At 44.4% G+C, this 22,964-nt stretch overlaps 1 long non-coding RNA gene across 1 annotated transcript in view; it reads right to left on the bottom strand.

The window, feature by feature from the left end:
* The window catches only part of LOC114015214 (uncharacterized), a 72,653-nt gene that overhangs the window by 1,369 nt on the left and 48,320 nt on the right, over window positions 1-22,964 (bottom strand). The window lies entirely within an intron of this gene.

Below are 22,964 nucleotides of genomic sequence, written 5' to 3'. Positions count from 1 at the left end.
ACATAGACCAACCATCACAGCCAATTTGATTTCCAATTTTCTGGGTAGCTTTGCAATCACAGTCCATTTGTCACCTGAATGCAGTATCGAATTTGCAGCCTGGGTGTGAATGACTTCTGGAATTATCTCCCTTGGACAAGACACCAAAGCAATTCAAAAGCAAGTAAACAGAATGCAGAAATACCCCTGAACAGGATTATGTCAGGTTTCTAAATCCTAATCCTGTTACTTCAGCAGCTATCCATTTCTCTCTTCCTTCTTCCCTTCTGGCTAACATTTTCCTACCCAGAACTCAGTTCAGCATCACCACAACAATTAAATATACTCTGTAAACTTACTAGGACTGCACGAACATTTAGAGCCCGGCAAGCTGTATTGTAACACCAAAATATGTTTTTGACAGCCACTGACCCCAAAAGCTGATGTGATCAAATACATCTCCCCATGAAAGAAAGAATAAGACTGTAATCAGGTTTACCATTTTAAGGAAAATAAATCCTAATCCTTTGCCATTCCATAGTATTCCTCTAATTGCTGTTTCCTTACACATTCAAACATCTACAGTTTGGTTCCATTGTTTGAACGTCACTTGGAATCAAATCAGTGTTGCAGATACAACGTCTTTGAACCTTTTAGTCCAGCTGTGAACTTTGAGCTTAATCCTTTAGGGCGCCCTTGTCTAGCAAGCTTTAATGTATATTAAATTTTCTAAAAGGAGAGCTAAGTGGTCAAAGCAAGATAGTGCAAGAGTCTGTGTTTCATAAATTAATAAGCATCACCAACTGCATTGCTTGACCCTTTAAACTCTGTGAAATTAATATAAGTAGACAACCAAAGTGCACTTGGCCCCTGAAGAGCCTTGGAAGTTCACTTAAGCAATCCAAGTTTCCTTAAAGTTTTATAAGCCAGCTTTTAAAGCGAGTCCTTTGTACTTATTACTGGTGACAGTGAGCATTACAACAGCCAATGAACCTTTGCTGACTTCCGACCCCAATATGGTAGAGCACAGTTATCAAGGGAAATATCAGAATCAAAGCTTGTATATTACATTGAGGTCCTGACTCTTGAAAGAGCCCCCCATAGACTCTTCAGAGTACGTCAGTGAAATAAACAGCTAATATTCTCAGACATCTACTTATGATGTACAGATATTATTGTTTATTTAAGCACTTTTGGCATAGTACCCCACCCATAAAAACTGAAGCCTCTTACAAAGAAAGCTGTGGTACTCATAGTTCCCTTGCAAGAAGACAAAATTTTAAGATCTTTTATTTAGCCTGGGAAAACCCTCTGTTTGGCGGTGGCGAGTCAAGCAACACTAAGTCTTCATCTTAACCGATTAATGGATTTAAATTATTAAATGGCATTAGGTAGGCATGGTGAGGAATACACTGCCTTCTCAGCTCTCCGTGCAGGGTGAGACTGCCTTGAACAATGAAGAAAATGTGTATCCACACCTACTGTGTTTTGGCATTAATCTTGCAGTGACTTGTAATACTTGAGTTAGCATCCTGTAGAAATAAGATATCTCACCATTGCCAGCTGATTATATTTTTCATAATGTAAAAGGTTCTTGCTGAATTATTCAGGTGTTTTTCCCACTGCTTAAAGAAAAAAAAAAAAAGAAAAAAAAGAAAAAGACAGACACAGAAAAGCTAGCTAAGGCAGCCAGGTATCTAGGAATAAACAAGCTGACAGGCAGTGTGTCCAGTATTAGTAATTATTATTGGATTGTAAAGCCCAGTTAATGATGACGTTTAGGCTAAACTTTTCAAAATGGCAAGCAGAATTTCAAAAAACATCAAGGTGATGAGAAAACACAAGATTATCTGCTGAAGGGCAGCAAACTCCTATTGCACGTATCCCCCTCCAGCAGTGAAGTCAGGGAGGGCATGTGTTATCTGTTCTCCCCACCTGTTTAGAACATTTGGGTGAAGCTTTTGGGGATATTCAATGGCACTGCTTTCCATTTGTCTGCCTAGACCTGGATGCTGACAGAGACAATAATATCACAGCACGGAGAAAATAAATACATAAACATACATACTCATTTTATACATATTCCATACACATTTGCACACAAGAAATAAAACCCAAATAGACAGCAGAACTCAACTATTGGGAAATAATTTATGAAATTTCTTGCCAGAAAGATAACAAGAAGCAGCTGGAAAAACAAGGTACTTTTGAGGAATGTGGCTTACAGCTTCCACCCAAAGTGAATGTTAGCAGGGACAGTGTGGTGACAGGGTTGCAATCCCTGCCAGGCAGACATCTAGTCTAAGAACAGATAAGTTTGTTTAGCAATTCCCCGATTATTAAATATAAATTGGACCACAAGTGAATCTTGAAATACTTTGGATCTATTCTGTCACATGTTGCTCCACTTCAGTTTTTTTGTGAGTGTAACCAAGCAATGATTATTGAAGATGGAATCACATTAATTGATCATCATCGATAACACAGCTAATTTAATATATCTGTATATAACTATGGCCACCTACAGTGGAAGTAGAGGTTTAATTGCATGGACTGATACTGAAAGAAATGAAAGTGTATTCAAATGAATCCCATGCATGGACTGGCCGTATAATCCAAGGGACCACCCTAGAGCATAAGCAAGTAAATAACAAAACTGATGACATAAGAGAAAACTATTCCTACATTCAGGACTCCTTCATTTGAAAACCAGTTACTTATGGGCCTGCTGGTTGCTGCCTTTCCTCAGAGCTATTAGTCTTCTGGCTTGCAAGCAGATCACCAGCTGGTGTTAGGAGGAAATGTCCACAAGGAATAGAACAGGGCATTTCTTAAGGGACGTGACAAAAAAGGTCTGCATATCCTTCCAAGGAAGGAAGGTCAACTTTGTAAATCCCAAATTTTCAACAGCAGCTTCAGAAGGCTCTGGTAAATGCTCATTTAGCTCTGGTAAAATAGGATCTGCTTAAGAAAGACAGACTGTAACTGCTCACTAGTTCTCTTTTTGAGAAAACTATCTGTGTTACTCTGTCTGGGGTGGAAGCGAGACAAATGTCTCCCAAATACGAAAGGTGCTTTCTGTATTTGGAACAGCTCAGTACTAGAGAACCTACAGGAGCCTGGAGATGAGATATTAATTTGTTTTCCACCTTTCCCTAGGAGCTTTCCAGGCTTACAGAGCTGATGAATGAGCTCCGTCTACCCAGTTCCCATATTCAGTCAGCCCTGTGACACACCTTTGTTGTTTGGTTCCTTGGACCAGAAAAGTCTGGGGAAGTCTCAGAATGGCCATCCAAGTCACTAAGGTCTTCTGCAGACCACATTTCATTAGCCAGCTGGAAAATAAAAGCCTCTTTTATCAAATCCCCTGGGGCTAATTCATATTGAAAATAATTTGTTCTTAACACTTTTAGAGGCAGGGTTTAAAATGATGAATGAAGAAGAATATTCTCTGTCATAGGGTTTTGTTTGTTTTTCAAGTCCTTAGAGTGAGTTTGTGATCTTTGCAAGTCTAGTACTAAGAGCACCGTCATTTTCCACTGAACTTGCCACGGTTGCCTTATGCAGAAGGCTGACTATGTCTTGCAAGAGAAAAGTACACATTCATTTGTTATCCTGAGAGTATATGGTCAGAAAATTTCCATAACTAAGGTAATTAATTTGGGGTGAAGATCTAAATTTTCTTTTTCTTTCTTTGGACAGCATCCAGTACCAAATACTGCAAACCTGTTTATGCACACTCCTGCCATACAAAAGGCTTTTATAATAACAGGAAATAGCCAAGGTATGTCTACCTTCATGGACTGGTTTTCTGTTTTGTTTTAAACTGCTGATCAATTTTCTCTTTGCAATGTCTGTGAGGGGTTTACTTTCTAAAGTTTTGGGATGTTTTATCTTCCCTTTCAATTTTGCAAATTTTCAAGTGCTTTTAGTTATTTCTCAGGAAGAGCAGAATCAGGCTCTGAAATGTAATTAAAGCTTGTATAGTTTCCACTTTCTAGGCAAATTTTCTTAAATACCAAAAAATTAAAACATGAAAATTGGTTTTGATCAAGTGCTTTTCAGTGGCTAAAAAATGCCAGTGTGTTATTAACAGCTTCAAAGTTCTCAGCAGAAGCGAGTACAACTTCTATGAATCAACAAATCCTTTTCTGACAATTTTATCTGTGAAGCTGAAAAATCTAACAGAAAATGCATAGGAAGAATGCTGTAGCAAGACTAACAATTAAAACCACAAATACTGTACCTGGATCAGAAATTCCATTTCCACAGTAAGTGAACATTAATTTAAAGGATACAACTTAGTAACTACGAAGAGCATTAAATGTATTGGCTGTTGTACATTACATTGTACAAACAAGTTTTAATGAGAACAAATACTGCCGGTCCAGCCCCACAAAGACAGCCAGACACATAACTCCTATCAATTTCCCTTGAATGATCTACTTGAGGGTGCAACCACCACTTTCTTGTTTAGACTTAGCTCAGATACCTCTGTGCAGCACTACCTTGCAATCCACAGATATGCTTTGGTCCTTCCAGCCCACCGGCTCTTGAGACCACAGGTGTTTTAGGGTGGATAATTCACTTGCGATGGCTCTGGCTCTGGGGTCCCACCTTTCTGCCTTGCAGCCAGAGGAAGCCATGCTCCGTTTCCCCTACCTACCCATGAAGATGACCTTCACTTCCAGCCTCCTGCCTCCAGAAGGGCCAAAAGGGGAAATCCTGCCTTATCAGCTGTGACCACAATGGAAAGCCATGGCCATCTTCCACTCTTAACCAGGAAAGTGTTTCATTTCATGTGACTGCTTTGGATTGGGTGTGCATCTGCCTGAGGGAATGCAGTGCAACTTCAGCCTCCCTGTGTATGAGGTGGAAATGACCTGGGGGTAACCCAGGTGATTCTTTTCCAGCAGGTAAAGGAGGGCTTGAAAGGGGAAAAATTGGGATTGGACCTTAACATGTCCCTTATTATTGATATTAAAGCAAAAAGAGACACACAGGCAACATTGAGGGGCTAAAACTCCAACCAGTAGAAAAAGGTCCGGTATCAGCTGTAAGCTCTGCCAAATAATAAAGCCTAATTAATACAATTCTGCCCAGGCAGGCATTCACACCAACACTCCATTTGGGCTACTGACACTGCAGCAAATTCAAATATTGAGGTAGCCCCCAAAAGAAACCCCTCCTACACAGACCAAACACACCCTACAGCCCCTACAAAGGAATAAGACTTTTCCACAGCTCCAGAAATATTCATTTGACAGTTTCTCCTTCCTTGGCTACAGCTCTAGTAATTGATCTTCTCTATTATTTTTCCTCATTCTTTCTCTCTTACATTTAAATATGTCCTTCATATTTCTGGAGCACTTTTTTTTCCCCCAGCCTGTATCTCCACTGTTACATTATTTTTTATCTCTCTCCTCTATTCTTCAAGTGTGAAAAGGGTTCTCTGTTCTCTAATATTCATTTTTCTTTTTTTATTCTCCAAGTACTTTCTTTCCCATCTGTAACAGCCCCTAATATGCACCTCCATTCGATTTTACTTACCCAGCTTGAAACCCTCTCATTCTAATTACCTTTTCAGTTTTCTTCTATTTCTCCCTTGAGATGTCTCAATTAGTGTACTTTTTCTTACTGGCTGTCACCTCTGAGCTACAAGGTGGGTCTAACTCCAACTTAAACCATGCAGAAAATAAATGAGGAGCCGTTCTTGGCAGCCCTGCTGAAGGTGGTGTTACTTTACAAACTAGTGCACCTTTAATAGATGATAAATGGGCAGAAAAGTGGCCTTGTTAATGCAGCAGCCCTTGATTTGGTTGCCATGCCGTGTCCTTTCATTACTCAAAGATACAGGAAAGGCAACCTATGCTAAGTCCTGGGTGATGTAATTCCATACAAAGAGAGTGAGTAGAGGCTAATTAACATAGTTCTGGTCAAAGCCTGAAATTAACTCTTGTCTTTAAAGACCAGAGCTAAAAATGTCATTTGTCTTGTCCATAATTATGTTTAGAGGTAATTATGGTAGCAGAATAACAGCAAGGAGTCTAGGAGTGGTTTTTTCTCCCCTTTCTATCTCTAGCAGAACTCTAAATTCTATTTCTGTCAAAGAGAACTGGATAAAAATGCAGGTGACATCCACAGTACATTTCTTTGATTAAAATTGGCACTGTCATATTGAAGTTCACACAGAGCTTTCAGAACCGGAGGAGTAAATTCTCTCCCTACATGCTCCCATATAATGGGAAAAAGAGCACCCTCCCCACTGCAGCCTGTACTGTGCGGCAAAGGGGAGATGTGTGCCCAGCTGATTAAAGTACCAGGCTTGGGCCCAAGAACGATATCCACAGGAACGTGTCCAGGCCCATACACATGTCCCAGGTCACTTTAAATGACCCGAGATATCTACACAGCACTGACAGCAGCCCTTGTCCTGTATTAGCACAGCATTACCTCCAAATTAAAGCATTTGCTTCCTGGTCAGGTCTGACCATACTGCATCCAGCTTTCAACCCCATTTGTTCAGAGCCAGGATAGCTATCTCTGTATTCTGCAAAACAGACATACCCCAGATGTTTGAACCCACTTATTTAAATTAAAAGAAAAAAAAAAAAAAAGGTATTATTGTTGTTATTATTGCTGCTATTATTAAAATCCCAGCGGCATATGCTGCTGTCATCGTTCAGTTGTCCTGAGATCCATCTACCTACAGTGCCTGTTTCACCACCATCACTGAAATTTATGAGTACATCAACCATTAGTGGGTTGGAGGATTTATCTGTTCGGTATGGTAGCACTAATTTAAAGATTTCAAACTAAACTTTTCTAAACTTTGTATATTCTTGGATCAAAGCTTGACACTGAAGCTAAACTTCTCCCAAGGGTTTATTACTGAAAGAAACTTAAAATACCTGATATACCTAGACCTATTTATGTATACACTCATTTTTCCAGTTACTGCATTTATCTAAGGTGGCAAAAACATTTAGATTTCTACTGCACTGGGCCTGAAAGGTCTCCATGTGATACAAAATGCATATATACTGGGCACGCATTATTGGATTGGCTGCTGGCAAACACCAAGGTCTGTAACACAAATGTATGCAGAGCGGATTCATTTGGTCCAGATTTCTCTGAAATTACTACATTTTACAGTGTAAATTCAGTGAATTCACCCAAGGACCCATAATATCATTTTTGGCACAAGTACAAACTAAGGTATAGCTGTGATTTCACTGAGATGATGATACTGCATATAACATGTTATAGAAACTTTTTGGAAGTAATGGACGAGGAAAGATCACCTGCGCAGACTTTTCTAATGCTTCTAATGGAACCACGTCTGCCATTTTTACTAGTATCCTTCGTGGCAAGCAGGGAATCAGGGCAAAACTTCCTCTGAAGGGAACAGACCTAAGGGTCCCGAAGGCATTCTCCCACTGTGCCCCAGGCAGATCTTAGTCAGTCTTCAGAGATCAGCTCCACTGGAGTACCAATTTAAGCACCAATTTAAGCAAAGGGTATAGGAGTTCTGCCTCAAAAAAATGCCCAGAACTATGGCACCCTTTTGAAAGCCTCATTGTAAAGTCAAAGGTGAATTCCAAAAGACCTGTATAGCCCTTGAGCTGTAACTTTCCAGAACTCCAGAAAACTTCCAGAAAGTAGGGCTCCTGTCCTCAAAAGTATATCTGTTTTTTCCCAACTATATCAGTTATCTAATAAAATTTATCCCTTCTCCCTGTAGATATCACCTCACATACCTCTTTAGACCTTCACAGCTATTGCATTACTACTACGGCCTTTACAAGTGACAAAAATATCTTTACGATGACATCTGCCAGTATCACCTGTCAGACACAAGCACCAAAGCCCTCAAAGCCCATCTGGAAAAGCTGCCTCTTCCCGTGATATTTTTGCACCCTTCATGAGATTTTCTTGCAAAATTTGGTAATGATTTGTTTAAACACAAAAAAGCTTAGGAATTACACGTTACTCTGACATCTGTTACATTCAGGCTCTCTTCGGGGTCCTGTTAATCAAGTTTCATCCATAACTAGGTGGAACTCCAGAGCTTCAAACCTTGCAATGTTACCATTTACGGGACCTTCACCGATGTTACAAGGTACGTCTCTCAATTCATAAGAGCAAAGACACTTTTCTGCAGCACAAGCAGCCTAGCTCATACTCCTGGGAGAAGTGCAAAGCACACCAAGTATGAAACAGAAAACCATATTGTGACTGAAGTGATCTACAGACAGCAAAAAACAACCCTGAAACAAAACCATATTCTGCCTCTCCCTGGCACAGCACAGAACTGGCAGAACCAAAGATGTGATCTGAAAATAAAAATCTTTTGGGTTCATAGCTAGCTGCCAGTCACCAGGGGCACATGTGACACTCTTCTGACCTGCAACCATTTCACACTGCACCAGGAGCTGAATACTGCAGGGCCACTGCTAGGAGATGGCTATATCTCAGTAAGCACACATGGCCCCAACCATGAGGTTTATCAGTGTTTAGCCATGTTAGCCCAGGACTGGCAAGCCGAATTGCTCTACATGGTGAACACTGCATCAGGCTCTGAGGTTGCTTGCATCCAGTTACTGAAGTATTTTTTCCCCATCTGCACCGCCCTGAGGTTCGGTGTGGCTGGACCAGTGTAGTGTCATAGGGAAACTTCTACAGCCTCACCATACTGGAGAGATCAAACTGGAAGAGATCTTAAAGGCCCCCATGTCTTTAGCCATGGAACAAATCTGTTTCACTTCAAATTGTTAGCTTGCACAGAAATTATTTATCCTTTCCTTTTGATACAGGAAGATCATAAGATGCTATGGCCTTTGAACAGGGCCCAGCTGAGCAGTCACTGGCAGAGCACTTTCTCCTTGGAGATCAATAGGTCTGTGTCAGTAAGGTCATTCCACCAGTAGCAGCATCTAGATCCACAGTTCCCAAACTGTACTACACATACCACTGCATAAAGCCATTCCAAGGTGACTTGCTACCACAAAGGGGCTCACTGTCTTTCCATTCGTATTGTTTGGGCATGACTGATACCAACTCTTGACTCTGAGCTTACAGGATCATGATATTCTTCTCCTTATCATCAATGAGACATCTAAAATAGTAAAATACTTTTACTGAAGCCCTGAATTCCTACTGAAAACAAAGATGCGTATTTGGAGGGTAAAAGAGAGGGTAGAAACAGAGGTCCTGGTTTCTGCTCAGCATCTAGCAGGCTGAAACCCATCAATGCCGCTTCACTTCCAGTTGTTAAGTGAAGGAACTCCTTTCCTCTATGGAAACCTTAAATCAGCAGGAACTCATTTGTTACAGCTGCTTCCCTGTTTCTACTGCTGTTAGAGAGCACCTCAGTCTTTCCAGTGCAGCACAAACCGACACAGACAACTCTAAAATGTCTTACATGGCAGCTCCAAATGCTTAGAGTTTATGTAAAGCCATGGAGCCAGCATGATAAGATCTAATTACCAAGCAAATTAGTAAAAAAACAGCTGCAAGGTTTGCAGAAATGTCTGGAAGTGCAGAGTAAATGGCCACAATTGATAGAGTTATTGCACAGGCATCCTGAGGGCACAGTCTGCAGCGCCTGAGTTTAACCAAAATCACTGTCAACAGTTGTTGTTTTCTCCATTCTGTTAAATGAAAAGAGCATGAAAATGATCCTGCAAACAGCCATTTAATATTCTCATGCACATGAACTGCAATTATCAGCAGCAGCAACAACAAACTGCTGTAATGTGTTCATGGTTAATCAATTCAATTGATCACTGTTTATTAAATAAAAACCTGCTCTCTAAACAGTTCTTCTCTAAGCATGTTCTGGGGATTGGGGCAGGGAGGCTAACTTTCCTTTTTTTTTTTTTTCTTTTTTTTTTCTTTTTTAAGTATGCTGCTAGGAAAATCAGGAGACCAACTGATGTTTTTAATTTAAATCCAACCTAAGAGAAATGCTAGCAACATACAGTGCCTTTACACAAGCATTAGCTTAAAAGAGGTTTGAATCAGCCTAGCCACTCCCTGGAAAAGCTACACTGAACCTGATTCGTTCCTATTTTAAAGGCTTTCAAGACATGTTGGCAACAGTCAGTGTATTTATCCAAGAGACAGTCATGACCAGGTCAGCTCAAGATATCAGGAAGCGGGCCATTGATAATGCAGATTAGGGGGCACGCTTTATTCACATCAGCACTGTAGCATTGATCACCCCTATTCTGCACCTTTAGAACATAGATCGGAAATCAATGAATTCCAGGCTGGAGAGATGCTGTAGATAACAGAAATCCTCTATAGCCAGTTATCTCCCTACAAGGAATAACGATCTTGCACAGAATTGAATGCTTTAAATGTACGAAGAATATACACTACATTACAAGTTCAATGGAAGACTGATACCCAGATAAAAGTCTGGGCATATCCGCAGCCCTGAGCTACTTCCAGCACTTAAATGCTGCACTGAGAACTTCCACCTATGGTGCTGGAGTCCTCCTTGCCCTTCCATCCCTCCAAACAGTGCAGAAGGGAGGAGAAGGGGAGTGTTGACACACAAAAATAACCTCGTGGGATTTAATTAAGACTACTGAACCCGTGTCACTTGTAATTTATGGCAGATTTGAACCCATGCCTCCAGAGGGAGAAAATGAAGGCATTTCCAGTACATTAGCCGACTTCAATAGCAAAGCCAAATCTGACGTCCTGTGACCCCCGAGTGAACAAAGACTAAGGAGTCCCTGTTATCCCAATTATTTCTGGCTAGATTTGTGAGATGTTTGCACTACCCTAGAATCCAGCCACAACCAGGTACCCGCCCTAATGGGGGAAGTGCAAAGCCTCCTCATGCCACGAAACTCTTGTGAGAGCATTAGAAACCTCCAGCGAAATTGGGTCATTAATGGTATGTTCCATGGAGAAAAAAGGATGTGGGGCATATTCCCTCCCCTGCCAGCAGACACCTGGCCTCCACAGGAGCTAAGAGGAGGCTTACGAATAAAGCTGTGCAAATATCTGGCTTTGCCTTTTATGGCTGAAGGGGAGGGGGAACCCAAAAACTTAGGAAAAATGCTTTAGGTCAACTAAAATGTTTTGTTCAGTCTTATATCAGGTGTTTCACCTTTGATCCTTTGGGAGGCTGGGGGAAGGGTGAGAACATGCTTTCTTTATTGGTCAAAATGAGGTATATTTTGCAACGGAAAAGGTTAAAATTTTTTAAACTGTTTTTCTTATTCTTGTTTTTCGAACAGAATTAATTAATAACTATGCAGCCAACTTCCAGGTAGGTTCAGCTGAGCCAAAATTATCTGTCTCTTCAGGGGTAGGAGAAGAAATCATTGAAATCTTTCCCTCAGAATAACTTTCACAGAGGTGTTTCAGGGAACTGAAAAGCAGAGATGCCTTCTTTTTTTGAGTGGCCAAAGTGAACAAGTTCAATAAAATAATATTAAAAGGAAAACTTTTCACCAAGATGAGACAGATGTCTTGCATGACTGACCAGCCCTGAAACCAATAACATCGCCACCAGCGAAGCCGGGAGCTGCGGCAGTAGCAGCAGCCTCTCTCGTCTGACCTGTTTGAGAGAAAGGGGATTATTAGGGAATAAAATTAAATCCGTTTGATATAGGTTCCACAGCCAGTGAGTTTAGCACACAGATGTCTAGTGACTGTGTTAAATCCATCTTTACCCCTAGGCTTGCTAGGCAGTATCAGCTAAATGAATTCCTGAGCGTGCCGATAAGGCAGCTGCCAGCGGTGCGGAGGAGGGAGCAGGTAGATCCCGCTCGGAAGGGCCGCGGGGCGCACGGTCCCCACCGGCCCTTGTGACGGTCCCCGGCCTGTGCCCGACACCCCGGCCTTGCTCGGGGGGCTCTTCCCAGCCCGCCACTTCGGGGTGGGTTTTTCCCCCGGTCGGAAATCGGCACTCTGAAGTTAGGATAGAAGCAATGCCGCATCAAAGCGCTTCATAATTAGGTACAAATTTTGCTTGTAGTTCAGCAATTTATACGGATTAGCAGCCGCTGACCTCCCGGAGGCCCCGGACGCCAGGCTCCATCCCTGGTCACAGAGTGACCTCTAGTGTTACCGGCAGCCGCGCGCCCGCCGCCGCCCAGCGCTCGCTGCCGCCGCACCGGGCCCGCCCCGCCCCGCTGCTCCGCGTCGCACCGCAGCCACCAGCCCGCACCGCATTGTAGCAGGCCGGCACCGCACCGCGCCGCTGCTCCGCTCCGCATCGCACCACAGCCACCAGTCCACACCGCATCGCACCGGGTCCGAACGGCACCGCACCGCGCCGCTGCTCTGCATTGCACCACAGCCACCAGCATGCACCGCACTGCACCGCACCGCTGCTCTGCATTGCACCACAGCCACCAGCATGCACCGCACTGCACCGCACCGCTGCTCTGCATTGCACCACAGCCACCAGCATGCACCGCACTGCACCGCACCGCTGCTCTGCATTGCACCACAGCCACCAGCATGCACCGCACTGCACCGCACCGCTGCTCTGCATTGCACCACAGCCACCAGCATGCACCGCACTGCACCGCACCACTGCTCTGCATTGCACCACAGCCACCAGCATGCACCGCATCGCACCACAGCCACACCGCACCACACCGCTGCTCTGCATTGCACCACAGCCACCAGCCCGCACCGCACTGCACCGCACCACTGCTCTGCACTGCACCACAGCCACCAGCCCACACTGCACCACACTGCTGCTCTGCATTGCACCACAGCCACCAGCCCGCACCGCACCGCTGCTCCTTATCGCACCGCAGCCACCAGTCCACACTGCACCGCATCGCACCGCAGCCACCAGCCCGCCCGCATCGCAGCCATCAGCCCGCATCGCACCACAGCCATCAGCCCGCACCACATTGTAGCAGTTCTACACCGCACCACGCCGCTGCTCCGCATCGCACCACAGCCACCAGTCCACACCGCATCGCACCGGGTCCGAACTGCACCGCACCACACCGCTGCTCTGCATTGCACCACAGCCACCAGCCCGCACTGCACCGCTGCTCCTCATCACACCACAGCCACCAGTCCACACTGCACCGCATTGCACCGCAGCCACCAGCCCGCACCACATTGTAGCAGTCCTAAACCGCACCGCTGCTCTGCATCGCACCACAGCCACCAGTCCACACCGCATCGCACCGGGTCCGAACTGCACCACACCACACCTCTGCTCTGCATTGCACCACAGCCACCAGCATGCACCGCATCACACCACAGCCACACCGCACCACACCACTGCTCTGCATTGCACCACAGCCACCAGCCCACACCGCATCGCACCAGGCCCACAGCGCACCACTGCCACCCACCCACCCGCACCTGCCTGCACCGCAGCCAGGGCTTTTGCCTTTTTATTTATTTCTTCATCCAGGGCGCAGGGCGCACGGTCACACCTGGGAGCAGTGAGCCAGCCTCACTCCTGCTCCAGCGCAACATGGCTCAGAACGTATCTGCATCTCATGTTCCCGCAGACAGTTTCAAAAGAAAATCTCTTGTGCTGTGCAGAGAGGCTCAGATTATGCACAGGGTCCAAAGGGCTACGACCAGCTTCCCAGCTGGCCTAAACTGGTGTCTTCCCCCCAGTGATGTTACAGGAGCCCTGTTTGTTTAAGCCAGATTATGACATACCTCCTGGAGGCTTTTCCAGCTGTGCTGCACTTTGTACAACAGCAAGAGAGAAGCACCCAAAAGCCTGATGCTGTTGACCTTGGTCCTTCCTATGTCTTTTGCTTCCCCACTCACGAAAGCAGTCTGTTGCTCTTACTAATTGCACACAAAAGTTTTAATGAGTTTTTAGAACCCTGATGAATGTTAGTGTGGAAAGGTAGAAGAGGGAGAACTGAGCAAACATAGGTTTGAATCTATATTCTACAGAGCCCAGGTGTCTGTAAGCAACTAAATAGACCTGCTGTTCAACAAGGAACTAAACCAGCACCATCCTCCAAAGGTTACTCACTTCTACATCTTCCCAGCTCCAGTCTGGAAACCCAGGAGCTCTAGCACACTGCCAGGTTGGGACAGACACAAGGCACCTCTGAAGCCTGGTTTTCCATGAGCACTGTGCACGCTAAATCAAAGCAACCCTCCCCAAAATTGTTATTGAATCTACTGCACAGTAACAAATGCTGGAAGTGAACCTCGTTTGTCAGACACCATCTGACAATCATTCCTGCAGCAAGAGATTTTCTTTTTCCCCACAGCTTCCTTTGGGCCATGATTAGAAGAGAAATAATAGTTTTGAATTTCCTGCTTATCCATCACTGACTGCCCCCAGTAACCATGCGTATTGGCCATCCATGGAGAGGGGTCAAAACTACACTGCAGACACACCCTCCAGATCTTTCCAGTAGGGTCGCAAGTACAACATAGCATAACGTTATATAAGCAAAGTTCAGTCAGGTCTCACTGAGTTGACCAGAAGATGTATTTTAAAGTCCACTTCAGACCACTGCCAGTTGAGGTGCCTGAAGAGCCAGAAGCCCTGTATACTCCAGGGGTGCAAGTCTTACCTTTAAGTGATGTGCAGTAAGACTTCACCTCTCCAGTCTCATGGTGTCCCTATGCCTTCCCTTAAAGCAACAGCCTAGACTAGCAAAAGCTGAACAAGTTATAAACAAGTTGCCATTGCATAGCTGCATTAGCTGAACTTCACATTTCAGCACTGGTGGATCCCTTTCCTTGGTGAGAATTAAAATTAAAGGACGTGGAAAGTTACTAGAGATGAGAGGGGCTATGAGGCCACATATGGTAGATGAAAGGCAAAAGGCAAATGGGAATGGGAAGAGTTAGTATAAGGGTGGGATTACAGAGGTACAAAAAGCTCGCAGGAGAAGAGGAAAGGGCTAGAGAGTAGTGGTCAGGATGTTGCCAAACTGGCTATTACTGTGATCATGTAATTTTAAAGCTTCAGTTTTCCTTGTAACGAAAATTAATGCAAGTATTTTGACATGGATGGGGGCTGAGATAAGCAGATTTTCACTGCTGGAATGAAGTCAGGATTTACTGCTTCTTAGCATTTCTGATTCCTCTGTGCTTTTAGCTACTTGTTTTTCTCTCTTTCTTTCACCCTTACCTATAAGCCCATCTCAAACCACTCTGAGTTCTGACAATCTAATTCACGGGCAGGCTTCCACGCTCCATAGACCAACAACAACCTGTGATACACATATCTTCTCCCAGATCACGGAATGAAGAGAGTATCGCCTCAGATTTAATACATAAAATTTTAAAAAATTCAATTTTAAAAACCTCGTACAATGTCTTTCACTTACACAAAAGAGTTGAAGAGACAAGTGCCTATTTTAAGCAGGGAAAGCTAGAAAGTCCACTAGTAGCTAGCTGACACTGTGGCTTTTCCAGACGAAATGAAGCCATGAACTGGAACAGCATGAACGACAGGGTTGGCATTCCTTGCAGGCCATGATTATCACTTAGCAAATTACCCATGAGCAGAGCAAGCCAAGTGAAGCAGCACATCAGACTGATACACACCGAACCAAGGCCTGCAGGAAGCTTCAGAACTCACTGTCCTCAGCTGGGGGGTAAAAATGTTGTAAATTAGGCATGAGAGAGTGACTCTGTGTTCAAAATTACCTGTTCTCATCTCAGAAGCACAAAAGCCAAAAAAACAACCCACCACTCAGAAAAAAAAAAATAAAAGAAAGATATTCTGGTAATATACAGGGATGAGGAATACAATAAAAGAAGGGTTAAGGAAGTGGTAGCCTGGTTATTGTTTGGTTCAGTGCTCTCAGGGACTGGCCCAATAGTCCTTGGAGTCATTGGAGTGGTTTCCATCAACTTCAGGAAGCACTTAACACACAACCAGTCTGACAGACCTGTCTCCGACACACCTCCATTGCACCAAGAAGAAATGTCAACTGAAAATGAAACCATGTTTGATGGTGGCTGAAATTAAAGCTTGTTTAACACAGGACACTGAGTTCAAATAGGAGGGGGGAAACTTAAAGGATGCCTCAGGACTCCCTGGCAAGAAAGATTCTGGAATAACAGTGCAAATAATCTGCATCCATTTCCAAAGAGCAATGAGCCCTAAATGTGAGCTTCCGTGGAGTGATAATCCAGAGTTATTCCTGACTAAAATCTCCTCCTGTAGACTAGCACTCACTTGTTAAATGCAAAATACAGTGTATTGACAAGAATAAACTGTAGAATTCAGATATGTTTGTTAGGGCTAAGAGAAGTGTAAACCTCAAAGATAAAATTAGGGAAAGTTTCTAGGTGTTACTTGTTGTGGAATCAAGAGAGAAAACTAAAATCAAACACCACCAGAGAGACAACTACCAGTAACCAAACAACAAAGAGAGGTACAAAAGGCCAGAGAAATAGCAGCTCAGATGGTGGTCATGTGAAAAAACACAGTCCACAGATTGCAAAGCACTTAACTTATTTATGATTACATGAGACAGAGAAGGATGGCAAAGTTAAAAAAGCAATGTGGTTGGGCCACAGTCATCACAGGGATATGCCAGTTGTGCACCTCTCCGATTTTGACCCATTGTTTCTTGAGTTATTTTTCCAGAAAAATACCTTTGATGTTTTAGATATGTCCAGAAGAAAAAAAAAAATCTCATTAGTTAATTTATGATATTGCATACCAAAGTACTGCAGGAAAGGGTGATTTTGCTGAGAGGCAGAAATTCTAGAAACTGTTAAGGTGGTCAACAGCTACTTGCCACAGATCTCCCCAAGAAAATGACTAATGTTATTGTGATGAGTGAAGTGATAATATTGCAGCTTCTCCCAGTATTGCCTGAGCATCAGTGCCCTAACAAGACAGAAGAATAACCATGTCAGGAATATCTCTCCTCTTTGTCTTAATTAATTTACATTTTTGGCTGCACACCCCAGAGGTGTGCAGCAGAAAGGAATTCGCAGGTTCAAAAGGGCTCAGCTGGAACTGCAGCCCAGTTCTTCCATAAAATGACTCAAACTTCATTAAATAAAATAAACATGTTGTAGCCCAAGGATTGACTGACTTGCAGTTTCCCTTGCTCCTGGGTTAATACAGCAAAGTTGGCACATTGATAGAACACTCAGCAGGACAATGGGGTGTGCTGAATTCAAATGAGTCTTCATAGCTGGTAGGATTCTACTAGGTACTTCGTACATAGTCTGGTGCTTGGAGGAAGGGAGCAGAGTACAGCTAAAGGAGGGAGAAAAAATGTAAAAATCTGCAGTTGCACACAACATAGATTTGTCACAGAAAATAAGAAGACCTTGCAGGCCTTGAAGTGACTGCAAACTACAGAACACCATAAATTCCACATTAGTCTTGATTAAAATGGTCTTCTGATTTAGATATGTCTGACTACAGATCAACTCATTATAAAAACAAACCATCCATACACGCCTATGGGATATTGTCAAAAATTCTAAACCAGGTAGAGCCCATGTACTACACTCAACCTACAGCACACGTGCTGGACAACTGAATCATGTGGCAAACCAATGACCACCAGAACGCATGAGCTGCCCTGGATACGTCCACATGCTCAGTTCAGAGCTCAGCTGCAAATCATGCTACACAGGAGATGCCAGGCATTAACCACGCAGAGCTGATGATGAGAAGTTGTGACACCTCCCAAGAGCATGCAAGGTGGAGGTTGTGCATGAGATCCTAGTGCCCATCTGCTGGAGGTTTCTCCTTGTAGAGCAACTTAGTAAGGGCTACTGCTCCAGGAGTGCTGTCAGACATCTAGAAGTCAGAACGTACAGTGGATGGCCTTCATTGCCAGAAGCAATACAGAAGTCTTTCCAAATCTTGATTCTGGTTCCAAATCAGTTGGGCCAGCGCTCAAGAAAGGGACTTAGCCATCGGCCTATCCAGGCTTGAGACTGAAATGCAGAGTATTAAGCAAGGGTCCATGTCTGCACACTATTAGCAAGGACTTGATGGCGAGACACAAGAGCCGGCACAACAGGGAATGCCAAGCAAAAACACACATCTGAAACCTGGCCTCTTTGCATACTAAGACATCAGTTTCCTGCCAGCAGTAAGGCACCTCTGTAAAACCATAATTCAGGCCTGAAGCTCATTCCTACCATCAACAAGTAGGCAGGTGGGGCTGCGACCCCAGAGAGGACTACATGGCGACTTGACTGCCAAGACTAAGGCAGCAGATCTCACACAAGTCTGAATTGGCTTTCAGGAGGTACTGGGGACAAGCCTAGTCCATCTTGGCACAAATTATACACAGAAGGGCAGGAAAGATTCTGGAAGCAAAATTTAGGCTCTGTGGAAGTAAAGTGCAAACAATGAATATTCTCTGAAAACACTCCCAGTAACCCCATGCAGGACTGGAAAGAGAGGCGGAAAAGCCAACTTTTAATACCTGGCTGAGAAGACGGTTGAAAGAGCAGATTTGTGAGGAACCAGGGATGCTTCTGGAAGAGAGGGGGCCCATGCCAGAGGGGCAGATGTCTCTGACTCATCACACTATAGTCTTGTGGGTATTTAAAATCAGGAAGGTTGTGAGCTGGCTTTTAAACTGGAGAGCACAGGAAAACAAACAGGTACAGAGGCACAAACAGCTTTGGCCGATGCTTCTTTAAGGACAAAGCCACGGAAATCATGTATCCTCACATAAAGGGCACAGCAGGGAATAGAACAAGTCAGACAGAAGGATGGCAAACAGAATAGATGCCATTTGTGTAAAATAGTATGAGAACAAAACAATGATAGAAAATACCAGAAATCTAATTGAAGTGAGAAAACCGGAATGTTTTCATTAGGCGAGGACATCAACTAAAGGCATATTTCAGAAACTTGGAGGACCTGTGAGATTCTCCCCACATACCACCCACTACATTTATGCACAAGTTAGATAAATATGGGGTGATTTCCACTATGTACAAGAGAAGACATTCTGGGAGAAATACCCAATGGCTAATATTTATTCCATGCTAGAGGCATCAGCAATGTTCTGGCAGCAGCATTAAGGTACAAAACCAGAGTTTGTGCCTGGGTGCACTCAGTACCTCGGGAGATGCTGCCACCTTTAACTACCATTTAGGTCATGTTCAGCATGTACAGTTTATCACTGCTGAATACAACACACTGTCTATGCTATCAGCAGAACAAAGGCTAAACGCAATAGTGTTTTGAGCTGGAGAAGAGACACTGACAGTTTTTGAAAGATTAATTCCATAAACCAGAAATAATATGCTAGGTGAGAAGTTAACATACCAAGGTGGGCAATATATTATTGTAAGGTTCAATCAGTCAGCAGGTGTCCTGCCCCAGGAGATGAGGAAGCAATACTTGAAATGGTGACTGACACAGAGAACTGAGAGTCCACAAGTTCAGCCCTCTGCACAGGCTTGTCTTTACATCTCTCCTTATGCTGACAAAAAAAATTGTTGCCTTTTGAGGAGCTTCTCCACTTTGTTTCCTTGGTTTCTGCATCCCTCCTGTCCAGCAGTCCCATCTTTTGGCCCTGTGCTGTCCCTGTTTGGTTCCCCTGGGATAAGATGTTGTAAACTCTGCATGAACGCCTATGATAACCAACTATGGCACCTGTGCCATGAGCGGAGACTGGCCTGTGTCTCAGAGGTGTGGAACTGGGGAGTGATAACCTGGCCTCTGTTGGGACACCTCCAGTTTTTCTGTGTTCAAAATTGCAGATTCACAGGCTTTATGGGACCTCATGTGGGGTCATCTAGTTCTTCCTCCTGGCCCAAGACAGGACCTACATCACTCCTGAGAAATGAATGATCAGGAGAAAATATTCTGACCGCAGAAAAGCAATTACTTAAACACCACTTCATTTTAATGCTTATCAACTTCCAATCTGTATCTGTATCAGTGTGGGGGTGTTTTACACAGGACTGTACAATTCCAAGAGTAATTTCAAGAACAAATTGTACCAGAGCCACAGAAAGAGAGAGAGATCCCTAGGAGGTATTTGGGTAACATAATCAATTCATACAGAGAGAGCGGGTGTGTGAGTATGCATGCGAGTACAAAAAAAGCACATGTACACACACACCCACACATCACGCCAGGATGCTGCAGAATCCCGTAGACATCAGGAGTATAAAAGCCAGGCTTTTGCATGCATTATTTCTGAAATTTCTCAAGCCCTCCTGCTTTGCCAAACTGAATTATTTAAAGCCAACATGGAGAAGCAGGATTGCACTTTAAAGAAGAGAAAAAAAGCCACCCAATGTTACCTGTATCTGAGCAAATCAGATTTTGTTTCATACTCAATTGCTCACAAGGAAAGTTTATAACCCTGATTTCACCTCACCCAGAGCTGCAATTTTCCAACTCACAGGGTGACAAAACTAAGTTGAAACATACATCTGAATACACTGACAGCAGTTTGACCCTGGCTTGAGTTAAACTGATTTTTATATCTAAAGACAACAATCATTTTTTGTGTCGTCAGAAGTAATGCAGGGGGACAACAGTGCAAGGAATGTCACAACATGGGGTGCTACGGACTGGAAAAAGCGCCTCCTTGATGGGGTCCCCTGGTCTCCGGTGTGCCCCTGGTAAAGTGATCTAAGTGATTCTGGCCCATTGCCACAAGCCCTCTCCTCCGCTGTATGTGCAGAGAAACGTGTTACAGCATTATGAACATGTCACTGGCACTGTTAGCAGTGCAGAGATAAAACCTCACTCATCTTTAGTGCAGCGAGTAGGAAAGCGTATCATTCCTTTAATTATTAAGCATAAGTGAGCTATCCTCAGTTTCCCAAAGCCAGTTTAAACTGGATTGTGCCCTGTAGATTCATTTCTCATGGGCTGACGTTGCAGAGCTTTAAAAATATTTTGCTCTCTTTCTCTAACCCTTTCTCACTTCTTTGTGGTTTGGGTTTTTTTTCCTCCCTTGAACTCTCAAGCCCTCTGAATCCGAGGACAGCAAGCACCGCGAGTGAACTCTGAACAAAGCTGGCAGCTATCCTGCCTCACTGCTCACCCTGCCGCCAGCGCAGAGCCCCGGCTCCAGCCTGCCACGCCAGCCCTGCTGAGCTCGGGCAGTCACCAGGGAAGGGCTCGTTAAGGCTCCTGCACCTCTCACCTGACTTCGATGCTGACACAGCTCAGTGTCTCCAGCAAACACACCTACACTGGTACCTCAGCTTCTACAGCCCAGGGTGTAGTTTCGGAAGGAGCCGGGAGAGGATCTCTGAAATGAAAGGGACGAGATGTGAGTTTTGGCTGAAAGACCCTTAAAGTTTTCAGTGCAGCATAATGTTGCTGCTCTGTGCCCTGGCCTGCCACCTGCAAAGATCTGTCCTCTTCACCACTTGGCTCCTCTGGGCTGTTTGTCTGCCATGAATGGACCTACTCATTTGGAGGTCAGAAGGAATAGCATTTTATGGAAGAAGGCCAGATTCAAAATAAAGAGGAAACCAAAATTAACCCTTGGAATAGAGGCTGGCCTAAATCCTGATATTTGGATAATGAATCAGACTGTGTCAACTACACCAAAATAATTGTGAGTGTTCAGGGCTCTGGTTTTGCATCTCTGACTGGGTGCAAAACCCTGTGTTCCTTCCATATCACGTGTTGCCATCTGTCTCTGCTTCTCACCAGCTCCATTTGGCCACATACCGCTCTTCAGGGCATATGGATAAATCAGCCAGTAAAGAGGAACATTACCCGAGGTTTTCTTTTCCTGGTACTTTTTGTGTTTCCTGAAGGTAACCAAGTCTGACCTCCCCCCTCATAAACATGGGTCTGAGTTTGAACTAACTCCAAGCTCAGGGCAGCCCAGATTGTAGCCCTGATTCAATTGCACTGGTGCCTCATTGTGGGTACCTTGAAAACCGGGCACGGGATAGAAAAAGAACAGGTAGAGGAGAAACAGCTACAGTGCAGGTAGTGTTAGACAAGAGAACTTTATTTTAAGAGAGAGAACTCTCAAAAAAGCGGAGGAACAAATTCATCAGCAGCTGTGGTCTGGCAGGTGAAGTGCATAGTGATTCAAGTAAAAGTGATGCAACTGGGCTGCTAAGAACAATCACAAGTAGAAGACAAGCACCCAGTACCTAGGTAGACATGAGTGTCTACCAGATTCCAAAACTTAGCTCAAGGTCATCTGAGCACAAACATAGTGACAGCTATGCTAGGTTGTACAGCTTGGAATGACAGCTGAATCCCAGAAATTTCAGGAGCCCAGATCAGACCCTACATCTTGCATAACTTCCTCATGGTGGGGTTTTCCTCCTACTTGCCTCCAGGCCATTAACTATCTCACACATGTAACGCTGAATCCAAGACATGGGAAGAACTCCCCCACCAACTCCATCCTCTCCATGCAGCCCTCCAACATCTCCTCCCACCTCCTTTCCCTCTCAGTTCCTGCTTGGCTCATCTGCTGCCTGATTTTGCTGTGTGCCCACCCCATGCCAGTGCCTCCCCTGCCAGGCAGGACACCACGCATCTGGTCTGTATTGCCCAAGGCTGCAGGGGAGTGCTGGCGCCACAGAAAAGCCGTCGGGTGGGTTTGAAGCTGATTCCTGTCGCCTTGCATCATTTCAGCCACAGAGCTATCAGCTACTACAAACCATTCCCGGAGAGTCCTGCACATCATCTTCCCTGCCAGCTACAGCACAGTTTCTATTTGCGATCGCAACATACAGCCAGATCTGGAACCCAGCTTGTTAAATCACAGTGTTGGTCCAAGCTATTCCATGGCTTGGACTAAACCAACACATGCACATCCCTTCTGTTATTCTTTCTAAGCTCAGTCCCGTGTTTCTCTGCATACATTAAACTGTGGGGTGAAGAGAAAGATTAACACAGTGTCTGCACTGGATGTTTTTACTCTCTCAGTCTGTGCTGAGAGAAGGGGGAAGGCAGATGCTTAACCTCTATCAGGAGCACACCACTGAAGTAGTTAGCTTTGCAACCTTCTATTCCTTGCCAATGTTCCTGTGAAGATCCTCCAGGCTACCTGCACAGAGCAGGC

The sequence above is a fragment of the Falco cherrug genome, chromosome 7 (genome assembly GCF_023634085.1).
Source record: "Falco cherrug isolate bFalChe1 chromosome 7, bFalChe1.pri, whole genome shotgun sequence".
NCBI classification, from domain to species: domain Eukaryota; kingdom Metazoa; phylum Chordata; class Aves; order Falconiformes; family Falconidae; genus Falco; species Falco cherrug.
Note: the sequence above shows the minus strand (reverse complement) of the source record. Positions and strands in the feature narration are given on the sequence as shown.